The sequence below is a fragment of the Leopardus geoffroyi genome, chromosome B1, assembly GCF_018350155.1.
Source record: "Leopardus geoffroyi isolate Oge1 chromosome B1, O.geoffroyi_Oge1_pat1.0, whole genome shotgun sequence".
Taxonomy (NCBI): domain Eukaryota; kingdom Metazoa; phylum Chordata; class Mammalia; order Carnivora; family Felidae; genus Leopardus; species Leopardus geoffroyi.
This window is the reverse complement of record NC_059327.1, coordinates 156,281,351-156,304,499: the sequence shown is the minus strand read 5'-3', so window position 1 is coordinate 156,304,499 and position 23,149 is coordinate 156,281,351. Positions and strand designations below refer to the sequence as shown.

Here is a 23,149-nt window from a genome sequence, read left to right as displayed (position 1 = left end):
TTATAAACAGAAATTCAGATCGAAGAGGCATAAGAAGTAGACAGATAATGATCTGCACATTGTTGTTTCTGAAGTGTACAGAGTGAGTTACATGTAAACTCTGACAAGATAGGTTGGGGCCTCTGGGAGAGATTTGTCCACCATAATGAGTAACATAGACTTGGCCTTTGCACCAGTTATTCTCTCAAAACCAAAATCTTTTGTGGTATATATTAAGGTCAAAAGTCTTGAAATTGTTAACTGCTTGACAGACTAGGAGAAATCACAAAAAAAATGAGTTAATTATTTAAAACTATGTATATTACAACAAAAAAATCACTTTAGATCTTACCAAAACGAATCACAACTATTACAAATATTGCCATTTGCTGCCCAATTTAAGCTTCATTTTTTTTTATCCTTGGATTGAAATAATTTACTGAAGAAAAATTACCTCTAGTTCCTTTCTTTAGCATTTCAAAGGTCAATAATTAATTGTTGTGGTTTAATACATAAATTATAGTCCTTAAAAGTCTACCAGTTTCAACTTTTTTATGTTTAAATAGAGAATCTGTTTTAACTTTCCAGGAATCTGTCAAAACTTTGAGTATGGTTTAACTACCATGGTAAATGGCAACCGAGTCTGCTAATATAAGTCAAAAAGTTACAACTAGTTGCTTGAAGAAAATATTTGACTCTTTTCTCTCTTTCTCTGTATCTCCATAACTTTAATTTTTTCTGACAAGCAGCACATAATTTCTTTGGAGTGGATACTCCTTATATAAGGAAATCACAGTAAAGAACATGAAAATAGTTGACAACAATGACCAGATTTTCACACATTCCATCTATTTTAAGATTGTTGCTAAGTCTCAGCACAGCTGGTTTTCCAGAGTATAAAGAAATAATTCACCATTCTCATGGTATTAATACACTGTACCACTCTCTTTTGCTGTCCAAATGAACTTAAGTCTTCCATGTCATGGATTGGTATAATAGCAAACCTCTATTTTGGCCTCTGTGTGTTACACTTTATGAAGTACTTTAGTGTTGTTTGCTTTGGTTTGGTCGGCTGTCTTCTACACTTGGAAAAAGGAATTGCAAAATAAGTGGTATTATTTATGATTTAAAAAGCTTGGCTTCTGGGATACTTATTAACAAGAAAAAGTCAAGTCTGTAAACAAAGGAGAGAGTTAAAATAATTGTTCATTGTTCTGTTGTACACTGAAAGTTTCCCTCAGCTGATCACCTGCATCACTATTATTTTAGCACAGTATTATGGACTTGCAGCTAACTCTCCAGTTCTGATAAAGTCTGAGGCATTAGCCTATGCTAAAATATAAAGTTATTTCATATTTTAGGTGTTATTTTCATTCTTGTCATTTGGCACTTTTAAGCTTTGTAATAGGTCGTATTGTCTCTCTCTCCTCCATTAACACCTCATTCCATGGAAGTTTTATTAGCTATTTTGAACCCAACTCATAATGGAATATGGAACACTGGAGTTTTATTGTTACAAAATGATCTCAAAGTGGCATCATGACATGCTATAATCCATCTCTTGGGTTCTCTGGAAATGCCCCTAAGTGAAGGGGACTGGCAAAACCCCTCACAGCATATACAGGTACAAAAGAAGGATGTGTGAAGAAAGCATGACCTCTCTCCCAGGAATCAAAAGTTTATGAGGCTGAACCAGTATATGACAGAGATTATTATAAGATGAAACTAAAGAAATAAGCTGGAATCAGCTTGCAATATCTAACAGTGCATACAAGGAAACCTCAGATGTCAAGATTTGGTCCTAGACCACTGCAATAAAGCAAATTACACAATAAAGTGAGTCAAATGTTTTTTTTTGGTTTCCCAGTAAATACAAAAGTTACATTTACACTATATTGTAGTCTATTAAATATGCAACAACAGCATTATGCCTAAAACACAATATACAAACATTATTTTAAAAACATACTTTATTACTAAGAAAGGCTAACCATCATCTGAGCTTTTAGCAAGTTGTAATCTTGTTGCTGGTGGAGGACCTTGCCTCTCAACATTGATGGCCACTTAGTGATCAAAGTAGTAGTTGCTGAAGGCTGGAGTGGCTGTAGCTATTTCTTAAAATAAGACAATGAAGCTTGCCACATTGACTGATTATTTATTTAACAAATGATTTATCTGTAGCATGAGATGCTGTTCTTTCACCCATAGTAGAACTTCTGTGAAAATTGGAGTCAATCCTCTCAAACCCTGCCACTACTTTTATCAACCAAGTTTAGGGGATATATTAATCCTTCATTGTCATTTCAATAATCCTCACAGAATCTTCACCAGGAACGGATTACATTTCAAGAAACCCCTTTCTTTGCTCATCCATGAGAAGCAACGCCTCATATGTTCAAGTTTTGTCATGAGTTTGCAGCTAGCTATTCAGTAACATCTTCAGGCTCTGCTTCTAATTCTAGTTATCTTGTTATTTTCACCACATCTGCAGTTACTTTTGTCACAGAAATCTCTAACCTCTCAAAGACATCCATGAGGGTTGGAATCAACTTCTTCCAAACTCCTGTTAATGTTGATATTTTTACCTTTTTTCTAGGAATTAAGAATGTTCTTAATGGCACCTAAAATGGTGAATCCTTTCCAGATGGTTTTCAATTTACTTTGTCCACATCTGTCAGAGGAATCACTATCTATTGGAGTTATAGCTTCATGAAATACATTTCTTAAATTACAATATTTGAAAGTCAAAAGGACTCCTTGATCTATGGACTGCAGAATGGATATTTTGTTAGTAGGTATGAAACAACATTAATCTCGGTGTACCTCTCCATCAGAGTTCTTGAGTGCCCAGGTACATTGTTAACAGCTAGTAATATTTTGATATTACTACAAATATTTTGATATTAAACAAATAAATATCTTGTTTTACCTGAGCAATAGGTCTCAATAGTGGACTTAAAACATTCAGTAAACCATGTTGTAAAGAGACATGCTATCACGCAGGCTTTGTTGTTCCATTTATAGAGCACAGACAGAGGACATTCAGCATAATTCTTAAGGGCCCCAGCATTTTTGGAATGGTAAATGAGCTCTGGCTTCAACTGCAGGTCACCAGCTGCATTAGCCCCTAACAAGACAGTCAGCCTTGAAGCCTTGAGAGTCCTTTGAAGCTTTGAAACCAGCAATTGACTTCTCTCTAGATATGAAAGTCCTAGATGGCATCTTCCAATAGAAGGCTATTTTGTTTACATTGAAAATCTGTTGTTTAGTAGAGCCACCTTGATTAGTTACCTTAGCTAGATCTTCTGCACAACCTACTATAGCTTCTACATCAGGATTTGTTGCTTGATCTCATACTTTTTTGTTAGGGAGGTGGATTTTTCCCTCAAACTTCATGAACCAACCTCTACTAGCTTCATACTTTTCTTCTGTAGTTTCTTCCTTAAGTCTCTCAGCCTTTATAAAATTGAAGAAAGTTTAGGGCCTTGCTCTGGATTAGACTTTGGTTTAGGGAATGTTGTGACTGGCTTGATTTTCTGTCCAGATTCCCAAAATATTTTTTTCCATATCAAGAATATAGTTGTTTCACTCTCTTATCATACATGTGTCCACTGGAACAGCACTTTTCATTTCCTTCAAGAACTTTGCCTTTGCATTCACAGCTTGGGTAAGTGCACAAAAGGCTAGGTTTTCGGCATTATCTTGTCTTTCGACGTGCCTTCCCCACTAAGCTTAATAATTTCTACATGTTGATTTAGAGTGAGAGATGTGTGACTCCTTTCACTTGAACACTTAGGGACCACTGTAGGGTTTTTAATTAGTCTCACTTTAATATTGTTGTGCCTCAGGAATTACGGAGGCCTGAGGAGAAGGAATGAGATGTGGGAATAGCCAGTTGATGGAGCAGTCAGAACACACCCCGTTGATTAATTTCACTGTTTTATATGGGTGCAGTTCATTGTACCCCAAAACAGTTAACATAGTAACATACAAGATCTCCAATACAGCTCACCATAAAAATATAGTAACTATTAAAAAGTTTGAAATACTGTCTCTTTCCCTATAAAGAAAAAGAAACACTGCTCCCAATAAATCAGCAAGGAGGATAAAGAGATATTGTGAGAACTAGCAAAGTGTGCCACAGAGACATGAAAGAGCAAATGCTATTGGGAAAATCATGCTAACACAGTTGCTCAATGCAGGCTTGGCACATAACTTCATTGTTTAAAAAAAAACACAGTATTTACAAAGCACAACAAAGTGAAACACAATAAAATGAGATATGCCTGTATTAAAGATTTTTGTATTATTCTCAGAATATCAGGAAGCCACCAAAAGATTTCAGACTGAGAGATACATGATCTCAGTTTAGTTTTGGAAATGTCATTTTGGTTTTAGTGTAATAGGACAAGAGTAGTTGTGAGACAATAATAGTCCAAATGAAGAGTAAATAAAGCCAGATTAGGCCATTTTTTGGACCAATATAAAGTTATTTCATAGCAATCAAAATCTTCCTACAGATTGAATTTTGAATCTACAGTCAAAAGAGCATCCTTTGACTTTAAGGACTTAGCATACACTAATATACAAATATAGGAAGTATAAGAGTTGTGGCTTAATAAATATACAGTTTTGTTCCAGGATAAAAAGTGTTCTAGAGATTACGTCACAACAGTGTGAATGTACTTGACACTACTTAACTGTATTTTTTTTTTTGAAAAAAAGTTAAGATAGTAAATTTTATGTTATGTTTATTTTACCAGAATTAAAATTTTTTAATCAAAAAAGGGGAGATATTTTTGAGTCACTTAATTTACAAAACACTTCTACACATTGCTTTTTATATTTGATCTTACAAAGAAGGTAATACTAGTCTCATTAACAGATTAAATACTGAAACTCAGAGCAGTTAAATAAATTGCCTGAAGTGAAATAGATTTTTAAATGGAAAAACTCCATTTTTTCCAGGATCTTTGATATATAATTATGTGTTGTTTCTACTATCGTAAAAAGTTCTGGAAACATATTTTGGTTTGAGGAGAGGGTAGGGGAAGGTTTTACCATTGATTAAAAGTTAGAAAGCAAAAAAAAAAAAAAAGGAAAGGAAAGGAAAGGAAAGGAAAGGGAAGGGAAGGGAAGGGAAGGGAAGGGAAGGGAAGGAAAGAAAGAAAGAAAGAAAGAAAGAAAGAAAGAAAGAAAGAAAGAAAGAAAGAAAGAAAGAAAGAAAGAAAGAAAGAAAGAAAGAAAGAAAGAAAAAGAAGGAAAAGGTTAAAATGTTAAAATTCGGGTAAGAATGAATAATTGTAAGTCTGGGAGTCTTGAAAACAAATTCATCCATTTCAGGTGATACTTTTACATGTGCTCCTCCCTGCCTGATATAATATAATCCCATTAAAAAAAATTGTCTAGGAAGTGCCTGGGTGGCTCAGTTGGTTGAGTCTGACTTCAGCTCAGGTCATGATTTCACGGTTTGTGAGCTTGAGCCCCGCTTCAGGCTCTGTGCTGACAGCACCACGCCTGGAGCCTGTTTCACAGATTCTGGGTCTCCCTCTCTATCTGACCCTCCTCTGCCCATGCTCTGTCTCTGTCTCTGTCTCTCTCTCAAAAATAAACCTTAATTAAAAAAAAAAAAAATGCCTAGTGCTGACCCCAATACCCAAAGCAATCTTGGGAAAAAAGAACAAAGCTGGAGGCACTATGGTCTCTTATTTCAAACTATATTACAAAGCCACAGTAATAAGGACAGTATGGTATTGGCATAAAAACAGCACATAGAACAATGGAATAGAATAGAGAGCCCAGCAATAATCCTATGTATATAGGATTAATTAATGACAAAGGAGACAAGAATACACAATGGAAATGGATAGTTTCTTCAGTAAACAGTGTTGGGAAAACTAGACAGCCATATGCAAAAGAATGAAACTGGAACAATTTTTTACATCATACACAAAACTAACTCAAAATGGATTTAAGACTTGAGCATAAGACCTTAAACCATAAAACACATAGAATAAAACATAGGCAATAAGCTCCTTGACATAGGTCTTGGCAATAAATCTTTGGATTTAACACCAAAAGCAAAAGCAACAAAAGCAAAAATAAGTAAGTGGGACTGCATCAAACTAAAAGGTGTCTGCACAGCAAAGGAATTGATCAACAAAATGAAAACACAACCTACTGAATGGAGAACATGGTTGTAAATCATATACCTGATAAGGGGTTAAAATCCAAAACATAAAAACTCATACAATTCAATAACAATCCAATTAAAAAATGGGCAGAGGTTCTGAATAGACATGTTTACAAAGAAGACATACTAATGGCCAACAGGTACATGAAAGAGTGCTCAACATCACTAATCATCTGAAAATGTTAATCAAAACCACAATGAGAGATCATCTCACACTTGTTAAAATAACTACTATCAAAAAGACAGGAAATAAGTATTGGTGAGAATGTGGAGAAAAGTGACCTCTCACACACTGGGAGTGGGAATGTAAATTGGTGCAGCCACCACAGAAAGCAAATGGCAGTTCCTCAAAAAATTAAACATAGAAGTACCATATCATTCAGGAATTGCACTTCTAGGTATTTACCCAAAGAAAACAAAAACACTAATGCAAAAAGATACATGTACCACCAAGTTCACTGCAGCATCATTTATAATAGCCAAGGTATGGAAATAACCTAAGCATCCATTGATGGATGAATGGATATAGAAAACGTGTTTCACACACACACACAAACACACACAGTGGAATATTATTCAGCCATAAAAAATAACAAAATCTCGCTATTTGTGACAACATGGATGAATCTTGAGGGCATTATGTTACGTGAAATAAGTTAGACAGAGAAAAACCAATACTGTATGATTATCACTCATGTGGAATTTTAAAATGACAACAACAAAAAGCTTGTTGATACAGTGAACAGATTGATTATTGCCAGAAGTGGGGGCCCAATGGGTGAAGTGGGTCAAAAAATACAAAATTCCAGTTATAACATAGATAAATCCTGGGGATGTAATATACAGCATGGTGACAATAGTTAATACTGAATTGTGTATTTGAAAATTGCTAAAAGAGTACATCTTAAAAGTTTTCATCACAAGAAAAAATATTGCAACATACTATATATAATGATAAATGTTAGACTTATTGTGGTGATCATTTTGCAAAATATACAACTATCAAATCAATATGGCATACACCTGAAATTAGCATATGTCAATTATGTTTTAATTAAGACAAGAAAAAATACTTATTACTGAAAAAATACAAAATCACTTTCCTTATCATAAGGAAAATTATAAAGACTAGTGAAAGGAAAACAAATCAGTCTCAGGAAAAGAAGTAAAAAGCCTGTGGAAACAATGAACACCATTCAAATGAGAACAAACAGAGGCTAGATTTTCAGAGCTTGCTGTAGAAGAGAGTCAGCCACTGTCACTTACTTTTGACAGAGACTCAAATTCAGGGAAGAGAGTGGAAAAGCTTTAGAGTGACAAAAAGGAAAGAAAAAAGAATAAGGCTCAAGGTGTTTTGTGAATGAAAGTTGTTGGCATAGGAAACTTGATGAGGGCTACCTAGAAGTGGGGCATTGCATGTTCCTATGTGATTAGTTTGGGAGCATACACGGCTTTTTTTGGTTGATCCTCAGACACAAAAACTGGGGGAGATGTCAGTCACTAAGTCCTGAATATTCTGTGCTGTTTCAAAGGCTGTGATTTGGCTTCTTGGACTACGACATTATAGGTTCAAGTTCAACTGTCACATATGGTCTGTTGTATACTCATCCTCACAATCATATGGAAAATAGAGATTTCACATGAGAATAAATGTGAGAAAGTGAGCATACTACAAGTTTTTTATGTAGTGGGAAAAGTTTCAATAAGATCCAAATTCCAAGGTGACCTCAAAAGCCAATTGTGATGCCTATAATACCTAGAATATTTATAATTAAATAATGCTTTATTAAAACCAAAGTACACGGTCTTGGTCTAACAAGAAAAAAGGGAAAAAATAGTATCAGCAAGAAAATATATGGCTTTTATAAGTTATCCATATTTTATTAGAAGCAAGAATTCCAGCTTCCCATTCAAATACCTGCCAAGTTCTCAATTTCTGACTACTAGAAATTCCCACTATTAATTGAAGGAATAAATCTTCAAGTGTACACGATTTACAAAAAAAAATATTATGTAAAAACTTAAGTTGAAATACATTCAATAGATTTCTAATATGGAGTTATTTTATGAAATATGTAGTCATTCAGTTGTCTCAAACCAACTTAGCTGCATTTTTCTTTACTGTTCAATGAGTCAATACATAATAAAAGTAGTTAAGAAACTTTTATAACTGTTATTGGAATATCATGTTAAAATCATTCCGGCTTAAGAATTAGTTTAAAGGAAACAATTTTTCTTTATATTCTCCATTCTTCCTCTATCCTGTTTTCCCTGTTCCTTCTCGCCAATTACCTCTTTTTCTTTTCCTCTTTCATTTACTACCTTTTATTTCTCTCTCACTTATTTCTTCTTTCTTTGCTTCTTTTATTCAATCATAGAAACGTTTTCCTTCTTTGTAATTACATTGGTCATGCTTTTTATGTTCTGTATTTTCTGATGTTTTGACATCTTGGGCCCTTGCTGACACAAAGAAACTGACATTCTTGAGTCTAGTCAATTTCTAGAGATAGCAACGGGACTTGCCTGGGAGAGGGTCTTTCACTTGCAAATCAACAAGTCCAAAGCCTGTATCCTAACCATCTCATTTGTCTAGTTCTCACAGAGCTCCAATATTGAAGGACATTATCTCCCTGTCCTAATCACCTCAGGACAGGTGACAGACACCTAGAGACAGTCCTTATGCCTCAGAACCTGGTGAAATTATTCAAACTTGTCAAACCTAAACCTATTGACTTGTCTTCCCTTGCTTTTCCTGAAGAAACCACAAGAAAGGCCACTGTTACATCTTCTTCCTGCCCCTTCAGCCTCCTGCCTGACCCGGGTGTTTCCCCATGTGGTCCTGTATAGCATGGAGTGTCTTTCCTTTTGGTACCTGTGGGTAGCAAACTATCTCTTCGATGGCAGTTGCCTCCTGATCTGTTGGCCTGATAATACCTGATTAATAACATCTACGTTTTAGAATTGTGGTATCTGATGTAAGGGGTGGCAGTAGATTGCTGAGTGAGTGGAAAAGAAGCTCACAATTTTTTGTAGAATTTCTTTGAGTTCAAACAACTGATTGGTTTTCTGATGAATTCTCAAGCTGTGCATGTATATAGTCCTTAATGAGCACTAATGCCCTGACCTTGTTTGAAGAAAGCATTTTGAAGTGAATTTATGGTAGATAGAAAATTACACTTAAAGCATCTGGAGCACTTTTAATTTTCTTATACTCAGAAAATAATAGAGAATTACCAGACTTGCCCCTACAACTAGTTATGCATTTCTTCAGAAGAAATTGAATAGTCTCATTCTTCATAATAGCCAAGCTAGAGAAGTGCCCAAATAATTAAACCTCCTCCCTAAAAATGAAAAATTAAAGGCAAAGACATTTCACAAGAGACACATACACAAGAAAAGCATTCCGTAAGATTACCCAGAATAAACAGCATGTTAATAGAGACCATAAATTTGGCTGGTGTCTAAAACCAGTATTCTCTAAACATTTTTGATGGCCTATATCCTCAGTACAAAATCTTAAGCACATATATAAACTTCTTTCAAAGTATAATCATATGTACCTCTGTCAACTGATAAACAATAGTGAGGCACATTTTTTTTATTTCTAGACCAACACAAATAGGATTTATTATATTCTTTTTATATCTCAATGCATCACTTATGACAATTCCTCCAATGGACATACCTTTGTTTAGAGAATTTTTGTATAGGCAAATTATAGCTTGCTATCTAGTCCAGATTATTGAAATAACCTGCTTACCCTTGTCCCTCATCCTCCAGCCCCCCGCCCCATCCTCCACTATCTTTCCTCACACAGCAGCCACAGTGATATTTTTGAAACATTAGTCAGTTTTTGTCCTCCTTTATTTGGGAGATTCCTCCCAAATCTTCCAACTGTCAGAGTTTCAGTTTCCCAGATGTAGAGTGTAAGATGAGGTTTGGTATGCAAGTGATTTTGTAAGAAAAAATTCCTAGGGGAACTAATGAGGAAGTGTTCCCAGGGGAAATTGGGAGAACAGAACAGAAAAAGAGAGATACAGGCAAGGATGTGATCACAGGCTAAATCCCAGAGAGGGCTGAGGGGGTTGTTTCAACCTAATCTCAACAGAAAAACTCTGGAGAGGAAATTACCTCTCAGGGTTTCCTCAACTTGAAGCTGCACTCATGAATTAACTAATTATTGGCTGAGGGGTAGTAGACATAAATTGTCAGATATTTCTCTGCTGTAGGGACAAGGCGGGCTCCAGCCAGTGAAAGGCATTCCTCCAAAAAGGAGTGGCAGGCACTGGCTCTTAGAAGAAAAGCATACTGAAGTTGAAATATGCCCAAAAATGGTCAGACAGATCCCAGGGAATTTGAGACCAATATTTTCCATTATACTATTCTCACTTACAAAAGAATCCAAACTACTTACCATGGCTTATTGAGATTTAGCCCTATTTCTGCAACCTCATCTTATATGGCTCTCCTCCCCCACCCTCACCATAGCCAAACTAACCTACAGCCAAGTTTGATCCATATGGCTTTATTTCTGTTGCCTGAATTCTTTGACCCCCTTGTCCTAGAGTGAGTTTATTGTATGATTCTAATTTAAACTAAAATGGTTTCTTTTCACAGAGTCCTTTCTTTACCACTAGTTCCAAAGAAGTTTCCATACCCCACAGACTCCTGGTCATATGAATTTATTTTCTTTACAGCACTTACTGCAATCTGAAATTATCTTATTTATCATTTCTTTGCCTCTATTTCCCCTCATTGCAGTATTTCTCTTGTTCATTCTTTTATCCCCACCACCCAGAGCAATACCTGACATCTGCTGGTGACCAATATATATATTTTTTTCTTTTGCTAGAGGGTTACACATGACTTACTTATACCTTGTTGTCTATACCTTCACCTCCTTGGATTCCTATCTTCTATTAATAGGGCGGTTCTTAGGAAATGGAGAGTGTCTAACCAAAAGTAAATGAAGGAAAGAATTTAAGAAAAAGTTTCTCAGCATAAAATGAAGCAGCTATATAAGCTATCAGAATGCACTGCCATGTTGTTCAAACTGCCTGTTTGTGAATCTTAATTAATGAATCTTTGATTGATGTCACTGAGGTCCCTTCCCTTGAACTTCACAGCTTGGACAAATATAAGAAACAATTTCTGTTTACACAACCTGTATTCTAGAAGGCAGCAATATACCTGTACACAACAGGAAAAGAATACAGTCTGAGATTTATGATATATAAAATGGCACATGTGGATGTCAAAATTTAACACAGTATTTCACATGTACCAAGAAAAATATGCCTAATTTAGTTTGCCTATAATCTATGATTTTTATTCCCTGAGATTCCATTCACATGTATGAGGATACACTTTCACTCTGGACGTTTTTGGTTTAAAACTTAATCCAATTCGGCATGCCTGGGTGGCTCAGTGAGTTAAGCGTCCAACTTCAGCTCAGGTCATGACCTCATGGTTTGCAAGTTTGAGCCCCGTGTTGGGCTCTGTGCTGACAGCTCAGAGTCTGGAGCCTGCTTCAGATTCTGCATCTCCCTCTCTCTGCCCCTCCCCTGCTCACACTCTGTCTCTCTCTCTCAAAAATAAATAAACATTAAAAAAAGTTTTTAAGAAAAAAAAAAAACTTAATCCAATTCAATAAGTTAGAGTCTATTTAATAATTTAAATAATTTAAATTCAAATCCATGATTTAAAGACTGCATTTAGGTAATAGTCTTCTCACTAGAAAAATTGCTCAGTCGCTCAAGAATATCTCAACTATCTACCTCTTTCTCCAGATTTTGATAGAAATGTATGGAAGAAGGACATGTCTTATGTATATGTCTGACCTTAGGAGAGACTTAGGGCCCTTTGCAATCATATCCTCTGGCTTCATCCCAGGACAATGTCCCTATTCTATGCCTTGGCTACTTCTCAATAGATAAAGTATGCAGCACTAAAAAGTCTCTCCCTTTAATTTGGTCTACATTCTAAGGTATTCTTTAATTATAGGTAAAAGATATAAAGGTATAAATAGATAATTTTATAGAATATGTATAAGTCTATATATATGAAATGGGATAATATTAATAAAATCATAAATAACAATATATTTAATAACATAAGTAAACGTAAATATAAATGCCTTAATAAAATCATAAATCATATTCTGTATTTTTCTCAATCTAATGTGCATAAGGAGTCAAAGTTATTTCATTTATATTACCATATATAATTTTTTCTCTCCTGTATTTTTCACACTCAGAATTCTCTCCTGTATTTTTCACACTCAGAATTTTACAACTGAAAAGAGTTTTGGAAATCAATATTTTAAACTCTTTATTTTACAAATGAAAAGCAAAGATACATAGCCAGGCTATGGGACTTTTTTCCCCAAGTCTCAGAAATCTGGGCGTTTTAATAGTAGAATCTGGGTCCCAATTCCCAGTATAATTTATTTTGCTGTATTCTACAATGTTAAGCATCAGAGTCCATGCATTTTCAAAACTGATCTTAAAATACAGGGAACATTATTTAAGTCACTCTCTGATTTCTCCTTGATATTTGACAGCCTTGACAACATCGTCTTTGATTTTATGCTGCTACACGTTACTGCATCTGCTCCGGTATTAGGTCATTTTTCTTGTTTTTAATGCTTCCTTTTCTTTTCTTCATTCTGAAATTTAACTAAAGGAACACCTAGTTCTCACCAAAGCCATTATCTGTTTTATAATATCTCTTTTTTCTCAGGACTTTCTCTATGAGTCATTGATTCTATCTTCTTAGTGGTTACCCCTAAGTAGATGATTCACAAATCATCTTTTAAAAAATCTATTTCAACTTCCTCTTGTCATTTCCCACCTACACAAACTGAATTCCTTTCCAAGTAATCACATTCCTGTCAGTAGAGAGCAATTTTTCCACTATTTTAGTATCTGGTATACTCTAGTCACTAGCTTAACAGTGCATTCAGGATTAAAATTAATATCTCAACAGATATTTTGTGCCTGAGTTCTTACAGCTCTTTTTTTTTCCTTCTGGTTCAAAGGAAGTAGGCATTTCTGGTTGGAGTGTGTGTGTGTGTGTGTGTGTGTGTGTGTAGAAGGCAGGGGCACTTGCAACTGTGAACAAATCTCACATGCTAACCACACTGGAAAGAATAGAAAAATTCCATTTTTATTATACCTGTTCATAAGCCTCCTTTTTTATGTAATTGTACTTTACATTATAAAGTCACATTCTCCTTTGCCACAGATATATGATCATATGACATCCAAACTCAAAATTATGAATCACCAGCTTCTTAGAAAAATTAACAGGTAACTTCTATTTGGACTATACAGAGGTTGATCTGAGACTAGTAATTGAAGCTATGATATCATGTAGCTATTGAACTATATATTTCTAGAGACTATTTTTAATGTTGAGTATTTTTTTAATGTTGGAGAATATTTAATATTATGGGAAAAGCATAGAATAATATCTATAAGAAAACCTGAATGAAAATATACCAAAATTGTAATATACCAAAATATACCAAAATTGCAAGGATGTGGAAGCAGTAGGGGACTACAGTTTTTTTTCTGATTCTCAAAACTTCCTTTTTTGTTAAATGTTTATTTTTGAGAGAGAAAGAGAGAGAGAGAGAGACAGAGCACAAGCAGGGGTGGGGGGCAGAGAGAGAAGAAGACACAGAATCTGAAGCAGGTTCCAGGCCCTGAGCTGTCAGCACAGAGTCCGATGCAGTGCTCAAACTCACAAGCCATGAGATCATGACCTGAGCTGAAGTCCTATGCTTAACCAACTGAGCCACCCAGGTGCCCCAATTCTCAAAACATCTATTCATTTTCAGTTAAAAGAAATTATTACTCTTATTATCAGAAAAAAAAATTAAAAACAAATGAAAATACATGGTTAATATGTTTTATTTATTTTATTTATTAGGGATTTTATAAAATAAATTGCATTAATCACACATTCTTTGTTCATTAACCTCTATTGGGAGTTCAAGAATTGTCTTTGGACTTATTTATTGGCACCATTTTATTCTGGCATATTGTAAGTCTTCTGGAGTATATGTTTTTATGTATGGCTGCTTCATGTGTATTTGTATTCATTTATATGCTTAGTACTATGCTACAAAAATAAGTCAGTTTTTACATGCTTCATTCAGAAATATGCTTTAAATATTTAGCATGTTGCTTTGTGTAAACCCTACCCTATCAGCTGCGCATGGATTCCTATATCCCTACATTCTGCCAACACTTTTTCACAGTTAACTCACTCTGTTTTGGACCTTATCAACTGCATTATTCTAATTTTTTCTAGGATTGGATATTATTTCTAGTTTTCAATATTACTAAACATTTTCTATACATATTTAGCAATTTGAAATACAATTAAAGGACATGCATTCTAGTATATTTGTAAATATTATCATATTAAGCATATACTTGATTTTGCTATCAATTTTCCTTATCATAACAATTGAGATAACTGTGAACTGTAGGACAGAAGAAAAACCCAATTAACCAACAGTCATATGTATGATCCTCCTTTCATTAATCCCTGACAAAGCAATCTTTCTGGATCATTTTCAGAATAACTTTGAGACATTTAATAATATGGTGCACTGCCCTCCCCTAACCATGTACTCCTCATCCCATTCATTCGGAAGAAACCCCACTGACCTAGTACTAGGCATCAGGAAGTGGAAACACATTTGTTTCTTTCCTAAAGTTTTTTTCCACATAAAATGATCATCCATTACAGAAACTGTCACAGTCTCTAGCCATGTATATACTCACTTTTTCTCCAAATATCTGACCTATCTGATTACAGGACTTCAGGGAATTTGATAAACCTATAACATCTAGTTTCTCCATATCTGGGATCTGCCTGGCAGCAGAAGTCCTGCCCTTTGTCCTTCATCTCAATTGATCATTAAATTTGGTTAAATATGCTCTGATCATAGCATTAGTTTTTCAGTAGTAAAATATAGCATCATTCTCAAATGAGTGCCATATTTTTCTTAATAAATAATAAAGAAGGGGACCTATAAGAATATCCTACCTACTTGTATTTTAGTAGATAAACAACTCAATGAAATGATTGGAAATCCAAACACTGAGGAAGTTCCTACAAAATCTGTGCTTGGGATTTTCGAGTTTAGAAATAATACTTGTTCAGAGGATCAATGAGAAACTGGATGATTGGAAAATCACAGTTTAATTCTCTCTTGGGTAAACAAAAAAAAAAAAAGCAAAATAATTAAAGCATAAGAAACACCAATTGTTCTGAAAAAAGAGAGAAATTTCCTCCAGGGAAAAAAACAATCTCAGAAAGATATTAAACAGATATAAATTGGAAAATGATCTGCTAGGCCAGGATAGAGAGATGCAAAAGGGGATATGAGGTATAGCTGAATGCAACTGCTCTTGAAGAGAGCATCAGGAGAGAGAAATGTTGTTCTAAGTTGTGATCAACCAGGAAGCAAGGTTTTGGCCCCTAACTGTTAAAAATCACAGAAACACAAGAATGACTTACCAGACAAGATTCAGGGTCCAGGGAAACACTGAAATTTGCCACCATCACATGCAGTTAAAGCGGCTGAGATAAGAGTAACTAAAAACCTGCACCTAAGGATTGCTATAGGGATATAATGTGTTTGCAGAAAACTTGAGGAGATTTTAGAGGCGACCAGAAAGATTACTATAATATGCTACAAGAATGATTGAGTGGGTTCTATAGTGATTCCTTTACTAGTGGGTGAAGTACAGGATTACCTGTGCCCTGGACACATAACTGAAAAGTGTATTGAATTAGAATCCCAGTCAAAGGTAGAGAAAACTTTAAGCAGGGCCATTACTATCCCATAAGGCAAAATTGTGCAACTGAAATATGTTGCTCTGTGTTTCCGCTAGACAGTACCATATAAGGGCACACGGCTTTCTGATGGGGATGCCGACTGAATACCTCCTTTTGCAGCGCACCATGTAAAAAAATAAACATAACAGTTCTGAAATTAGCCATACCAAAAGGAAGTCAGGAAGAACTATAGTAAATAGAATTCAAGCTTGAAGGAGATGTTAGTTTGATGGGAAAATAGCTTAGAGATAGGATTAACCAATTTAGGGTGAGTCAGAGAAACAAGACTTTTTGAGCAGTGGATATACTTCACAGGCCTATATTTCTCACTAAAAGAGACTTTAACAATCTAGAAAAGTATGTTAAAACAAAACAACATACAGTGAAGAAAATGTAAATCAAAAGTAGGCACACAATTCCAGTAAACAATATCCTTGCATGTGTTAAGAAAAGGAAAAGAATCAACCTAAGGAGCCGGTTAAGATGTTAAGAACAATCATTTGATCCTTCCTAAAGGAGTAGGGAAGTGGTTTTTAACACTGCACATACTCGTGTACCTAGGGTACTTTAAATAATAATTAAGGCTCCTATGCTAGCTCAGATCTATTGTTTTAAAAACGGGAAGTGAGGCTTTTTTTTTTTAAAGAGCTAGCCTACTGTTTTCCAAGGACAGAGTCCAAAGGCACTGGACTAGAGACATATTCTACTACTGAATAATGGTATAGATTGGAATTCTAAACAAGGTCCACCTCATCCAAAGCTGGGAAAAGACAGTGTCTTGAGACATACATGATAAAGCTATTGTTCACTGCTGGGCCCTAGTGGAACACCTTTGGATGGATTAAGAGTTCTTTCAATTTAGGGATCTTCTGGGAGAAATTCCACAGCAGAAACAGTTATGAGTACTGGGGGCAAAGTTTTCTGGGAGGCAAGTTTCCCAGGCATAAGCAATTCCACAGCAAGAGACAATAACATTAGCCAAGTGGCAGAGGACAGAAAATGCCTCATGATGAGATAATAGAAAAGCTATGTCATCAGGCAGAACTCACACTAGGGAGTTGCGCTAGGGAAACAGGGACGTGGAGATTTAGAGGGAAATAAAAATTATCATCTTAAACTATTCTGTATTGAAACCTAGATAGGGTCTGGGGCAGATGACATTGCAAATGTCTTTTATTAGAGGGCAAAAATGATTCAAATGCCATTCTCTGAAAGAATCTAGTAGAAGTTATGTTGTACATTTTAAAACTAACCACACTACTGAAACAGGGCAGCAATACAAAACGAAAACAAGAACATCAAAAGCTGTTTTTCCTATCGATGATGCTATCACTTCTCCAGTCTTTGTGCATTGCTTATGAAATAAACCAGAAAAATGGCTTCCTGCTCGTTCAGATGGCCTTTCTCACTCTTTTTCTGCTTCTCACTCTTTTGTGAATGCTTGTTCCAGAAACTTAAAATACTGAAGGCCAGAATTCTGCCCTTCCTTCTCCTGTAAACCAGTCTTCTTCCCAATCTGTCAATGAACCACATCATGAACTGGTAAATCAGCAGATTTAAATTAACTTACATTTGTCTTCCTTCTCCAGGCTTTAAATTTCTTCTCTCATTTAAAAATGTAATAAAATCCTTCCCATGATATGAAATGTAGGATCTAAAATTTTAATCACGTAAAATGCTGGATCACATTTTTGCGAGGTTAATGAAATGACTGGGGTGAGCCTGTCTAGCTCACTGGTCAGGGAATCTGAGCCTGTGAAATCCAAAACCATGTAAGTCCTGCCTGCATTTTGGTGCCACCTGGTGGCAGTTGTCCACTCCAGCTTAAAATATGAATGGTGATCACTCTATCCTGTGACAGGCTGGCACTTCTGAGACAGAAGCAGTGATTCCAAGTAATGGATCTGATTGGTTGACCAAACCTGCAGGGATTGGGCCAGGAGAATAATGAGCATATAAGGATCCAACTTCTTAAGATGTAGGTGTTTGCCATTTCCCTGGTTGGCCTCGTCTTCCCTCTAGACAGAAAAGACTAGACTGCTCCCATTCAAGAATAGAGTTTGATCAAAAGATGGGAGCTAATCATTAATTCCACTATTTACAAACTTGGATTAATTCAGAGTGAACCATTAGAGAGTTCTTCTGTATTATGTTTCTGGTTCATGCCTTTTTCCAATTTTGCCTTTTAGCTTCTTTGTCAAGACACTGGTCATACCTCTCCTGAGCAATCATAGCAAACTCTCAGCATGTTTTCCTGAGTCTTCAAGATTTAACTCAAATATAACTTTTTTCTAAATGTTTCCCAGTGTCCTTCCTCTGGATTTCTTTCATGCCCTTCCTTTTCTGCCTCCTTAGCATCCTGTATAAACATTTATGTAGGACATATAAGCCTCTCATAACTCATTGCTTAGTCATTTGCCCTCTTGATCTTGAGTTACTTTAGAATAATCTTGTAATCGTTTGATTCCCAGCATTTACCACAGTGCCTAGAAAATTATGGACAATTATCTCAGTGTTACTTTAGATATTCCTCCATTTTACACATTCATAACATTACAGATCATTTCTTCATTGGCCCTCCAATACTTGAAATATTTTACTCACGGCAGCAGAATCACAGCTTATTTGAGCATACACTGCAAGAATCTTTGTCAAAAACTTTAACATTTACACTGTTGATTTAATATAGAAGCTAAATATTAACTCCAGGATATTAATTTTAACATTACCACTGTCCATATAAAGTAATCGTACCCTTTAACTTTCCCTCTTCCTCCTTCTTCATCAGTGTCAGACAGTTATTACTCAACAAGTATTTTTTGTGCATCTACTATGAGCAAGACATAGTCCTGGGCAATGTGAACGTCAAAAAAAATATGGTAGGAGCTCTTCTCATCCCCTTGGAACTAAAATGAAGTTAGATAAATGAAGTTTAAAATGTTGAGAATGATAATAACAAAAAACCATCATCTTTTAATAAGCAGAGTATGCACCAGGCATTATATTGTTTTATAACAACCTGACAAGGCATATAAACATTTCCTACTCCATCGTTTATCAAATAAGGGAGGCAGGAAGACACCCCAAATCTGTCCAAATGTATAGAGTAAATTAATGTAAAGCTAGTATTTGAATCGGAATTTTTAGATGGATGGCCACACTCTTAACCTTGACATTACTAATTTACATGTTAAAAAAAAAGAAAAAACAAGCAGGGTAGAAAGTATTGATGTGGAAGATGAAAAAGAAAAATTTGCCTTCAGGTAAACTATAGGAAACTTTCACAAAGGAAGTAGGATTCGAAATAGATACTGTAATCTATGAAGAGAGTAGTCGCAGAGTGAATTAAGACAATGTGTCTGGGAAAGAGGTGACTAAATATGAAGCTTTATATTGAAAAATTCTAAAGACAATTTTTCTTTTGTTTTAATAAAGCTCCATTGTTTTCCTTCTCAATATGGTATTCAAATTAATTTATTGTCCCAGTAAAGATTTTCAGTGCATAAGGGATTCATCTTTTTTTTAATGTTAATTTATTTCTGAGAGACAGAGAGACAGAGAGAGAGAGACAGAGAGAGAGAGAGAGAGAGAGAGAGAGAGAGAATGCAAATCAGTCTCTGGGCTCTGAGCTGTCAGCACAGAGCCCAACATGGGTCTTGAACTCACGAACCATGAAATCATGATCTGAGACAAAGTCGGATGCTTAACTGACTGAGCCACCCAGGCACCCCAAGGGATTCATCTTTTAACTAACATTTTGCCAGGAGCCTTTACGAAGGTAGGAAATAATTATTCTACATGAGGTCTAGTCTGTGATTATGAGGTAGACAATGTAACTATAGAGATCAAAAGTAATCATTTATACTAGTCACACTTTTACTACTCACTGAAAATTTGTATACAGAAACATCTGTGTTTCTGCATGTTGTTTTTACTTTTAAGATCAGATAGTTTAAGAAGTAGTATGTGTCCTATTTTCAGTTAGAAAAATAGTGGAACTTTTTTATGGTCCTTAACATAACAGCTAGAAAAGTTTTCGGCCTTTTCATTGTGCTAATAGGTCACACAGAGCAAAAGAATGAGCAGGATAACAGAAGCCTATATTAATTATAAGCCAACTGGAGAAGAAGTAGGAGTATTAGAGTCATCACATTTTGATATATATGTGAGATCATTTGTTGCTCATAAAATATGCTTTACTGGGAAGGGGTATTAAGAGGAATAAATATGTCCCTTTTAAAAAAAACTTTCACAAAGACATCTCAAGGTTTCTTTTTTTTTTTTTTTTTTTTTGAGATTTGCTGGATTAGAGAAATATTTTTCAAATGCAATGTCTAGTTAGTAGCAGTGACTGAAAAACAATTCAGGCAGAAACCACAGTTTTACTTTTTACATTCCAGTGTAATCTGTTTTGTCAACGCTATTTACCATTTGCCAGGCTGTGTTTTTACTCTCTGTAAGAACAAGGTGTCCATGACCTTTCACCAAAATGAGAAAACCTCTTTCTGCTTCCTTTGTAGTTTATCTACCCAAAACCTTCTAGCGGTCTACACAACTATATGGCTGAATCAAAGGTATTCTTCTTTTTTTTTTTTTTTGGTCCATGAATCATTTTTCAAATGAAGTTATAGATATGAAAGTACTCTGAAACTGAATGGTGATTGAGAAGTGTATGATACTGTTTTTACTATTATTTATATTATCTTCCTACTATACAAAGTTTCCTCCAAGATATCCAGTCATCATTGTTTCTCAAAAAATGTAACAAGAATTCTCCTGTTGAAACCTCTGTTCTGTTGGTTTTGCTTAGAAACATCTGTGTCTAAAATGAACATATTCTGCCATTTCATTTTGACCTCACACATATCCCCCCCCCCCACACACACACACACACACACTGCCAAATTGTGTGTGCAGGTCAAAGTTTCACCATGCCAACACAAGTTTTTTAAGTTATCATTTTCCTTGTCTTTCTACTTCTGTAAATACATTTAATAAAATATATTCACTGGAACATTAATTTCTTAGGATATTAATAGATATTATACTATAAAGGGTTCTCTGCTTTTAAAAATGTCTTAAATTCAAGTAGTCATTTAAGTGTGGTAATTTTAATTTTAATGGCTATAATTTCTTTAAGTATTTTCTAGAGAAAATTTAGCATGAGAATAGCTTTAGAAGTACTTTCTCAATCTTTCCATTTTACAGATGATGAATCAGAAATTTATCTAGAGCCTTCACATAAATGTTGAAAGTCACAGTTTGTAGCAGAACCAAGACCTGAATCAAGACTTTTCTACTCATTCTGAAACTTTTTATATTAAAAGAATAATTTATATGTTTCACTCCAGACAATCTTAACGTCATTAGTATGTTAGTATGTCAATGTATAACATACTGTATTATTCCAGGTTCTACAGAGAACAAGAATCAATAGAAGAGGGGCATGTGTGTGTGTGTGTGTGTGTGTGTGTGTGCGTGTGTGTGTGTGTGTGTGAGAGAGAGAGAGAGACAGAGACAGAGACAGAGAATGAGAGAGATACAGAGAAGTAAAGAGCATGAGAATAAAGAATTGGTTCACATACTATAGATGCTGTGAAGACCCAAGATCCACAGTCAAAAGCTGGAGACCAAGAAGAACTGAGGGTGCAATTCCAATCAACTTCTGATTCCAAAACTCTGAAAACCAGGTAAATCAATGGTGTAAGTTCTAGTCCAAAAGCCAACAGGTTTAAGACCTAAAAAGAGTCAGTTTCTCTGAGTCCAAAGGCAGCAGAAAAATCCATGTCCCCGCTCAGAAAGACTGCAGGAGTTCCCTTTTAGCTCTTTTGTTCCATTCAGGTTAGTTTGGATGATAAGTGCCCAGTTAATTGGATGAGGCTCACCCACACTGAGGTGGGCTATCTGCTTTATTCAGGATACTTATTCCAACACTAATCATATCCAGACACATACTCACAGGTGCACACCAAATAGTGTTTGATCAAATGTCGGTGCATCCTATGGTTCAGTCAAGTTGACAAAGAAAACTAACCATCACACATTCTCAGGACTAAAATGGGGTGGACATATGAGTATTTTCTAAACATTTTTATGACAAATTCCATCTTTGTGAGGACCAATTCCCAAGACCAACATTCTAGTCAACATATTTGAAATTTGTTGCTCAAGACTTTAGAGTCCATTACTACACATCTCACTCCCTTCATAACCTTTGAAAGATTTGTTCTTCATTCCTTTTTGAATCAATTATTTCCTCAGAAAGCAATAAAATTAGTAGAACCTATTATAATGGAGGGGCTTTCTCTTTTAAGTAACTACGATAGATTATTGCAATAATGGCCTCAAATTTGTTCATATTTCTCTGTACCAATGCCCTAAGGAGGTCCCCTCACACACTGACACTAGATTTGGGCATGTTACTTTCTTTTACCAAATAAGCAAAAGCCAGGAGACACAAGAAAAGACTTAAAAAGTGATTGAACATTGGGATTTTCCTTGTTTTTCTGATTTTGGAACCTTTCTGGGTAATACAGAATATGCCCCTGTCTTATCCTACACCTAGGCTGATAGCTAGCCAACCCTCAGAGCTGTGACATCTAGGTGACCAGCAATTGACTGCAAATGCTTGAGTAAGCCTGGCCACAATCAGAAGAATAACCACCAAACTGAATCCAATCAGAATTGCTCACCTCCAAGGCAACCATGCTGTTTTAAGCCAGTAAGTCTTAAGGAGACTTTTTACCCTTTTTACCAAGAGTTCGGAACTAAAAGACATTGTTCTACCAAGTTCTGGCTATGTGACTCAGCTTCTGAAAATCTTGTTTCTCCGTCTTTAAAATTAAGACAAATTTTAAAAAATACTAGATAATGTTTCCTAATAAAGCACATCATGAATTTAGGGACTGTTTTGTAAGTCCTAAGTCCTATACATATCAGTTATTATTTTGTAACTCAGCTTCTGAAAACCTTGTGAGATTTTACCTGTTGTTATTATTATCACAATGCTAGCTATCATTGGTATTATTTGTATGATGTCATTTGCTTCCAGTCAACCAGTCCTAAACAGTTATGCAGATTATTTGGTCCCTCCACCAGACCTATATGGACCTGGCACCT

The 23,149-nt window shown here is 35.4% G+C and overlaps 1 pseudogene; it reads right to left on the bottom strand.

Moving 5' to 3' along the window:
* Nucleotides 1–1,965: 1,965 nt before the first annotated feature.
* The window catches only part of LOC123596461, a 72,867-nt pseudogene continuing 51,683 nt past the window's right edge, over nucleotides 1,966–23,149 (bottom strand).